The sequence below is a fragment of the Dendrobates tinctorius genome, unplaced genomic scaffold (assembly GCF_039654945.1).
Source record: "Dendrobates tinctorius isolate UK_male_01 unplaced genomic scaffold, ASM3965494v1 ptg000134l, whole genome shotgun sequence".
Taxonomy (NCBI): Eukaryota; Metazoa; Chordata; class Amphibia; order Anura; family Dendrobatidae; genus Dendrobates; species Dendrobates tinctorius.
In genome coordinates this window covers 20,041,382-20,049,134 of record NW_027361802.1, presented here as the reverse complement: position 1 = coordinate 20,049,134, position 7,753 = coordinate 20,041,382, and the positions used below count along the sequence as shown (strand labels likewise).

Sequence of the window (7,753 nt, the reverse complement as noted above, 5' to 3'; positions counted from 1 at the left end):
TTGAAGATAGGAACAACATTTGCTCTTCTCCAGTCTTCTGGCACTTCTCCTGTTCTCCAAGAATTTTCAAAGATTATGGAGAGGGGTTCAAAAATTTCTTCTGCTATCTCCTTTAGTACTCTGGGGTGTAATTCATCTGGACCTGGAGACTTGAATTCATTTAGGTTAGCTAAGTGTTTCCTCACTATCTTTCTGTTTATAGATATCCTGGATTCTTCTATTCCCTTAATAGGACAGTGAATAACAGTTGATGTTGCATTTCCTTTCTGAGAGAAAACAGATGCAGGGTCTGCATTAGAGTGCAGTGGGGACTGGTATGCAACCTTACACAACTTAGACTGCCAAACAGGAAGGGTTGCTCAGGCATCTCCCCAGAGGGAAGTAAGTAATATACTGTATACATAATGTCCCACAGTTATTGGCTGGGGAGGAAGTAGCAAGTGCACACACTGACCCTTTAAAAGTGTGGGAGTACACGTGCGCGTGCCCTAAGAACATGGCTAGAACCGGCTGGAAGCATGCAGAGCATGGGGAAAGGATGAACTGACCGCAGCACGGGTGAGTGAAGAGACACGCCCGAGACCCTGCCTGTCAGAGCAGGACGCCGGCGTGGTGCTAACATAATCGGATCACAATAAAATGACAGTTGGATCACGCTCGCAGCAGAGACTGAGCTGAGCGTTATTTGCATATAGCATCCGATTCTCTCCCATGAAAGAGTCATCGGATGCTACTCGCCAGTGTGAACGAGCCATTACTGGAGCAATATGGTGAAGGTTTTATAAAATCTAGAAACTCTGCAGTGTACATTGCCTGGCAGCAGGTTACTTTAGTCTACAGCTGCCTAATTTCCTATGATGGTGAATCGCTACCTGCGACAGTCACGAATGTTTCTAAATGTGTTGCAATTCACTTACCATAGACTGCAAGTTGCATGTTTCTGTGATTTGATGATTTATTTACAGCATAATTGCAGTCACAGATAAGTGATGTTGTGTGACCCATGTCACCGTGTAGCCTAAAGGCCCTGTTACACATAACAATGACCCAGCGATCCCACCAACGACCCGACATGGATGGGATCGCTGGGACATCGTTAGGCTGATCGCTGGTGAGCTGTCACATAGACAGCCCCTCCAGCGATCAGGACCAGCGAGCAAGCTGGTTTCCAATGTAAACAGCGGGTATCTAAACAGCGTCGCTGATCGCTGGTCTCTCGCTGCCACACGCAGCGATGCATGCTGGCCAGCAGGAGACCAACGATCAAATAACGGCCCAGGACAATTGAGCGCGATTAGCGATACCCGGCAGGGGGGGCAGGTCGCTGATCCCCGTCACACACAGCGATGTCGCTGGCGAGATCGCTGTGGCGTCACAAAATCAGCGATCTCGCTGACGATATCGCTGTGTGTGACGTGGCCTTTATGCTGCGGATATATACTGCATCTTTCAGCCTTTGCAATTTTTTTTACTAGCTTTTTTTATATTGTTGTTTTTTTTTGTTCAGACACTTTTATGTTTTTTTTCTACCTTTTTTTAGCTCAGTGGCTTTTTTCATATTGCTGCGTGCTCTAGGTGTTAAATTAATTTCATGTATTTTTCCATATTATTATCTCTAGGACTTAAAATAAAATAGGATGCTACAAATAAAAAGTGTGTGGAATAAATCCTACAAAAGCTTCTACAATCTTAGAGAGCACTGCCATAATCCAGGCTCGGTCATACATAAGTTCACCTAATAAGAAGCTGCCGATAATTGTACTATATCACACAGTTATTTTTGCCTGGTGTGATCTATTTACATTACACAGTCCTTTTCCCCTCGAGACGTCAGTGAATTAAACTAAGACTGGAGTGGCTCGACCGTGTAAAAAATCTGGCCCATCCTGCTCCAGAAAAGTGGGACGATTATTTTCTCACTTGTCACGTGTGTCAGTGTCCGATAAAACATCACATAGCACTGGCCCGAGTTATACGCTTGTGTGAGCGAGCCCTAAAACTGACAGTGGTATTCCGCCTTCCTTTTTTCTATCCACAGAGCCATTTTCCCTTTCTGTAGGGAATCTCCACCCATCAGCTACAGGAGCACATGATGTGTGACAAGGACAGCCATGTGAGCTCCTCCTGCCCACTTCCACTGAGCAGACAGGAGGCGTTCTCCATGGCCTTACACAAGGTAAGCAGGGGGCATATGCTGCAATGTATGTCTGTATGGTATTCTACGCTGTGTAGAATTTTCAGCTACATTCCAAGGTGAATGTTAAAACTTCCTATATATTTACCCCAAATAAAATGCATCTGTCTCCTAAATAGAGAGTCCTCAGTGCCGGATACAAGCTTACGAGACTACTTGCTGTCTTCATCAAGCATGGTATCCAAAGAGTCACATATTTACCCAACAGGACATAGGAATAGTGTAGAAAATGAGACGAGACGTGAAGCAGACCTTCTCCTGTCCTACGAATCATTACGGCAATTATCTGACTTCTCGGAATGTATTTGTGTATTGTATCTGCTCCTTTCTGTAGACATTGCAGCCGGGCTATAGGAGAACGAGATCTCTGCTCAGCTCATGACCTCAGTGGGAAAATCCTACAGGGTATATTCCCAGGTGGCAGACTGACCCACAGCAATCTACTTTATAGGTAACTAGTAGAGTACCGGTGGCTTCGCTCACGGAAAATATGTTAAATTGTTGGTTATGGTAGCTAAAGTAAAATTTTTCAGTGTCACCCTGAAATTGACATTTTCAGAGTGCTACTGTAAATTTTTTTTCCACTTTAATTTTGTATTATTTTGGCATTTTACTAATTTGTCGTAGCATTGATGTGAACAACAACTTTTTTTTAAATTTCAACATTTTTATTGATTTTACATATTCAATACATATTATGTAGTATATCTTTTAAAGCTGTCATCAGATCTGTGATTTGTTCGTCTCTGATAGTCTGGTATGGGGGAGCCACTGCGCATGACAAACTCCGCTTACAAAGGACTTTCAGAACAGCAGAGAGAATTATAGGTTCCCCCCTGCCTAAAATCCAGGATCTTTATGATAAGAGTATTCGATCCCACGCATTGAAAATTTCATCCGATCCCTCTCACCCGGGACACTCCTCATTCCAACTACTCCCTTCAGGACGTCGCTTCAGAGTCCCCAAATGCAGCACCAACCGCCATATGAACAGCTTCTATCCACTCTCTGTTCAACAATTAAATCGTCATGTGTAGACTATATACTGTATCTGTCTTGTTAGATGTTACTTGTTGTATCTGTTGTTATATATTATGTTGCCTCTTTGCCACAAAGAATTCCTTGTATATATGTAATATGTACTTGGCGATAATAAATTTGATTGATTGATAAACTATTACAACTTCAGTGTAATCTATAAGTAGTTTACGGACAAAAGAGTAAAATTGGTTAAGACTGTGCCCACGTAAGCGTTTTTTTAGTGTTTTTGAAGCGTTTGTCCTGGTCAAAATGCTTCAAAAACACATAAAAGAAGCATCCCATTCATTTTAAATGAATTCCGCTCTTTTTGTGCACATTGATGCGTTTTTTTCTGCTCAAAAAACGCTTAGCGGCCAAAAACGCAGCGTGTTCATTAATTTTGCGGAAAAGTCAGCGTTTTTGCTATTTTCTATGAGTCAGAAAACGCGGAAAAAAGCATAAAAAATGCGCGGTTTGTAAGGAAAAAACGTGCAGAAAACGCACAAAAAACGCGCGTTTTCTGGGAAGGTTCCCGGTTTTGAAGAAGAAATTTTCTGGATACGTGGGCACATAGCCTTACAGTTAAACTACTATCTATTGTAGTGCTTTTTGGTAAACAATGTTTCTGGTTTTACCTTCAGGTGCATATAAGAAAAAGCAACGTACAACTGTCCATGTGAAAAACACGGGCTCTCCAAATTAATGCCGGCAACCTTAAGTGATTGACCTTGTGCTTTGTTTATAGTCATAGCAAATGCAAGTCAGATTGGGAACTGCAGACGTTTAAAATTGAAGGGCTTGTTGCTTGGTAGCAAAGGAATACACGGAATTAAAACACTGCTCCATTAGAGTTTCCCATAAGAATAGTGCCCTCAATAACATTGGGCATGAGACTCTGCAGCTCTCACACAGTATTACTATAACTTGAAGGAGCTCACATCTCAGTAATGAAAACTGCCTCACAGGCAGACTTGTCTAGATGCCCATAGCAACCAGAGCTCAGCTTTCACTTTACCTCAACAGCTTCAGTGATGAAAGCTCCCTGTATAATAAGCAATAATGACAATCTCACTATGAGGCATTTTTTACCTGACCAATATTGCTGCTCAGTAATGTTTGTCCGTGTGCGTAGGGAGCATCCATCTGAGTGTGTTTGCATGCATGTGTGTTGTCAGTGTGTGTGGTGTGCATGCGGTATTTATGGGGTATTTGTGGGATGGTGTTTGTGTTGTGTGTGTCCAGTGTGGTCTGGTGTTTGTGTAGTGTGTTGTAGCATCTGTGTGGTGTTTTGCTTGTGGGTTGGTGTATGTTTGCTGTCTCTGTGATGTTTGTATGGTGTTTGTGAAATGTTTGTGTGGTGTGTGGTGGTGCAGCCCCTTTAGCAGCGACGCTATACTCCATTCCTGTCAGTCACAACTGTTGTTTTCCCCTCAGCACTTTTACTTTCACCTTCACATTTCCCCATTATATGTATAGGACCTAACTTCGGGGGCCCCAATCTCATGATGGGGGGACGCTAGCGAGATGTAACATGCGCAGTATTCTGCTCCTGTGGGTGGAGAGGGAGCATGCCAAATTTCACCAAAATCGGGCGAGAGCTGAAGATTTGTATAGAGTGGGCTACTACAGATTTTGAGTTTTACTGTATATACAGTATGTATATAGATATACAGAGTGATTCAAAAAGGATGGTTCAAAAACGATAGCCACCGTAGAACATTACATTAATTTATAAAACTTGGGTGAAGACATTTATTGTCAAACTACTGTGTTTTCTCTTTTTAAATCATAACGACATCCCAAAACATCCAAATGACCCTGATCAAAACTTCACATACCTGAACGTGCACAGGAGTTGACACAAATGGGTTTGAATAGCTACTAAAGGTAACATCCTCACCTCTGACCTGTTTGCTTGTAATCAGTGTGTGTGCATAAAAGCTGAGTGAGATTCTGGGATCCAGACAGACTCTTGCATCTTTCATACAGCCACTGATGTTTCTGGATTGTGAGTCATGGGGAAAGCAAAAGAATTGTCAACAGATCTATGGGAAAAGGTAGTTGATTTGTATAAAACAGGAAAGGCATACAAAAAGATATCCAAAGAATTGATAATGCCAGTCAGCAGCGTTCCAACTGTGATTAACAAATGGAAAATCAAGGACTCTGTAAAAACAAAACCACGGTCAGGTAGACCAACAAAAATGTTGTCCACAACTGCCAGGAAAATTGTTCGGGATGCTAAGAAAAACCTACAAATAAGATCAGCTGAAGTACTGGACTTTCTGAAAACTAGTGATGTGGCTGTTTCAAGATGCACAATAAGGAGGCACTTGATGAAAAATGGGCTGCAAGGTCGAGTCGCCAGAAGAAAGCCATTTCTGCTCAAATGCCACAAAGTATCTCGCCTACAATACGCAAAACAGCACAGAGCCAAGCCTCTAAACCTCTGGAACAAGGTAATTTGGAGTGATGAGACCAAAATTTAACTCTTTGGTCACAACCATAAACATTACATTTAGAGAGAGGTCAACAGGCCCTATGATGAAAGAAACACCATTCCTACTGTAAAGCACGGAGATGGAGCGCTGATATTTTGGGGATGTGTGAGCTACAAAGGCACAGGAAACTTGGTCAAAGATGAAGGAAAGATGAATGCAGCATGTTATCGGCAAATACTAGAGGCAAATTGCAGTCAACAGCCCGGAAGCTGCGCATGGGACATACTTGGTTGTTCCAACATGACAATTATCCAAAACACAAGGACAAGTCGACCTGTCATTGGCTACAGCAGAACAAAGTGAAGGTTCTGGAGTGGCCATCTCAGTCTCCTGACCTCAATATCATTGAGCCACTTTCGGGAGATCTCAAGGGAGCAGTTCATGCTAGACAGCCCAGGAATTTACAGGAACTGGAGGCTGAGCAGCTTTACCATTTGAGAAAATAAAGAACCTCATCCACAACTTCCACGAAAGACTTCAAGCTGTCATTGATGTTAGAGGGGGCAATACACAGTATTAAGAAATGGGGTATGTAAACTTTTGATCGGGGTCATTTGGATGTTTTGGATTGTCATTATGATTTAAAAAGAGTAAACACAGTAGTTAGAAAATAAATGGCTTCACCCAACCACTAACCATGAGTGGAGAAAATGTTTTGGTGTTATCATTCATATTCTCTGAAAAAAGACCAAGAAAGCAAAAATTCTGCCAGGGTACGTAAACTTTTGACCACAACTGTATAGTATGCCTTCTCGTGTTGATAAATTTGTGTTAGGTTTCTCAATAGAATATTTTTTTTATCTTTTTTTGTTTCATTATTAATGTGGGAATATTCCCTATGGGATGTACACTGAGGCAATTACATTGAATTGACGAGCTGAGTAGATGAGTAGACAGCTCACATGTTCTCCTTTATGTATAGTCTTCTGCATGACAGATTAAAGATTATATATATACCGTGGGTGAAATAAGTAATTTTTTCCCCACATACACAGTACCTATATCTCAAGCTCCAAGTACACAATATATTTTTTTCCTGCCCACATAAGGTACATACAGTGGGACAAATAAATATTTGATACTCTGCCGATTTTGCTAATTTTCCCACCTACAAAGAATGGACGGGTCTATAATTTTTATCGTAAGTACACTTCAACAGTGAGAGACAGTATCTTAAAAAAAATCCAGAAAATCACATTGTGTGATTTTCACATAATTAATTTGCATTTTATTGCATGAAATAAGTATTTGATACAATAGAAAAACAGAACTCAATGTTTGGTACAGAAACCTTTGTTTGCAGTTAAAGAGATCAGATGTTTAAAGTAGTTCTTGACCAAGTTTGCACACACTGCAGCAGGAATTTTGTCCTGCTCCTAAATACAGACGTTTTCCAGATCTTTCAGGTTTCAGGGGGCTGTCGCTGGGCAACATTGAGTTTCAACTCCCTCCAAAGATTTTCTACTGGGTTCAGGTCTGAAGACTGGCTCGTCCACTCCAGGACCTTGAAATGCTTCTTACAGCGCCACTCCTTAGTTGCCATGGCTGTTTGTTTGGGGTCATTTTCATGCTGGAAGTCTCAGTCACGACCCATCTTCAATGATCTTACTGAGGGAAGGAGGTTGTTGCCTAAAATCTTACGATACATGACCCCATCCATCCTCCCTTCGATATGATGCAGTCGTCCTGTCCCCTTTGCAGAAAAGCACCCCAAAAGTATGATGTTTCCCCCACCATGCTTAATCATTCGGATGGTGTTCTTGGGGTTGTACTCATCCTTCTTCTTCCTCTAAATTCGGCAAGTGGAGTTGATACCAAAAAGTTCTATTTTGATATCTTCTGACCACATAACCTTCTCCCATGCTGCCTCTGGATCATCCAGATGGCCATTGGCAAACTTCAAACAGACCTGGATATGTACTCTCATGAGCAGGGGGACCTTGCATGCCCTGTAGGATTTTAGTCCACGACGGCGTTGTGTCTAACTAATGGTAATATTTGAGACTGTGGTTCCAGCTCTCTTCAGGTCATTGAATAG

General features: G+C 41.9%; 1 protein-coding gene across 3 annotated transcripts in view; it reads left to right on the top strand.

The window, feature by feature from the left end:
* The first annotated feature begins 2,097 nt into the window (after positions 1-2,097).
* Positions 2,098-7,753, top strand: part of NMRK1 (nicotinamide riboside kinase 1) — an 86,928-nt gene continuing 81,272 nt past the window's right edge. Inside the window, exons 1-2 of one of the 3 annotated variants that reach the window (XM_073543767.1) lie at positions 2,102-2,176; positions 3,856-3,922. The gene's annotated coding sequence lies outside the window, so the exon portion shown is untranslated. Of the gene's footprint in view, positions 2,177-3,855; positions 3,923-7,753 lie in introns of all 3 variants that reach the window. The other 2 variants (XM_073543770.1, XM_073543769.1) reach the window with 2 other exon arrangements.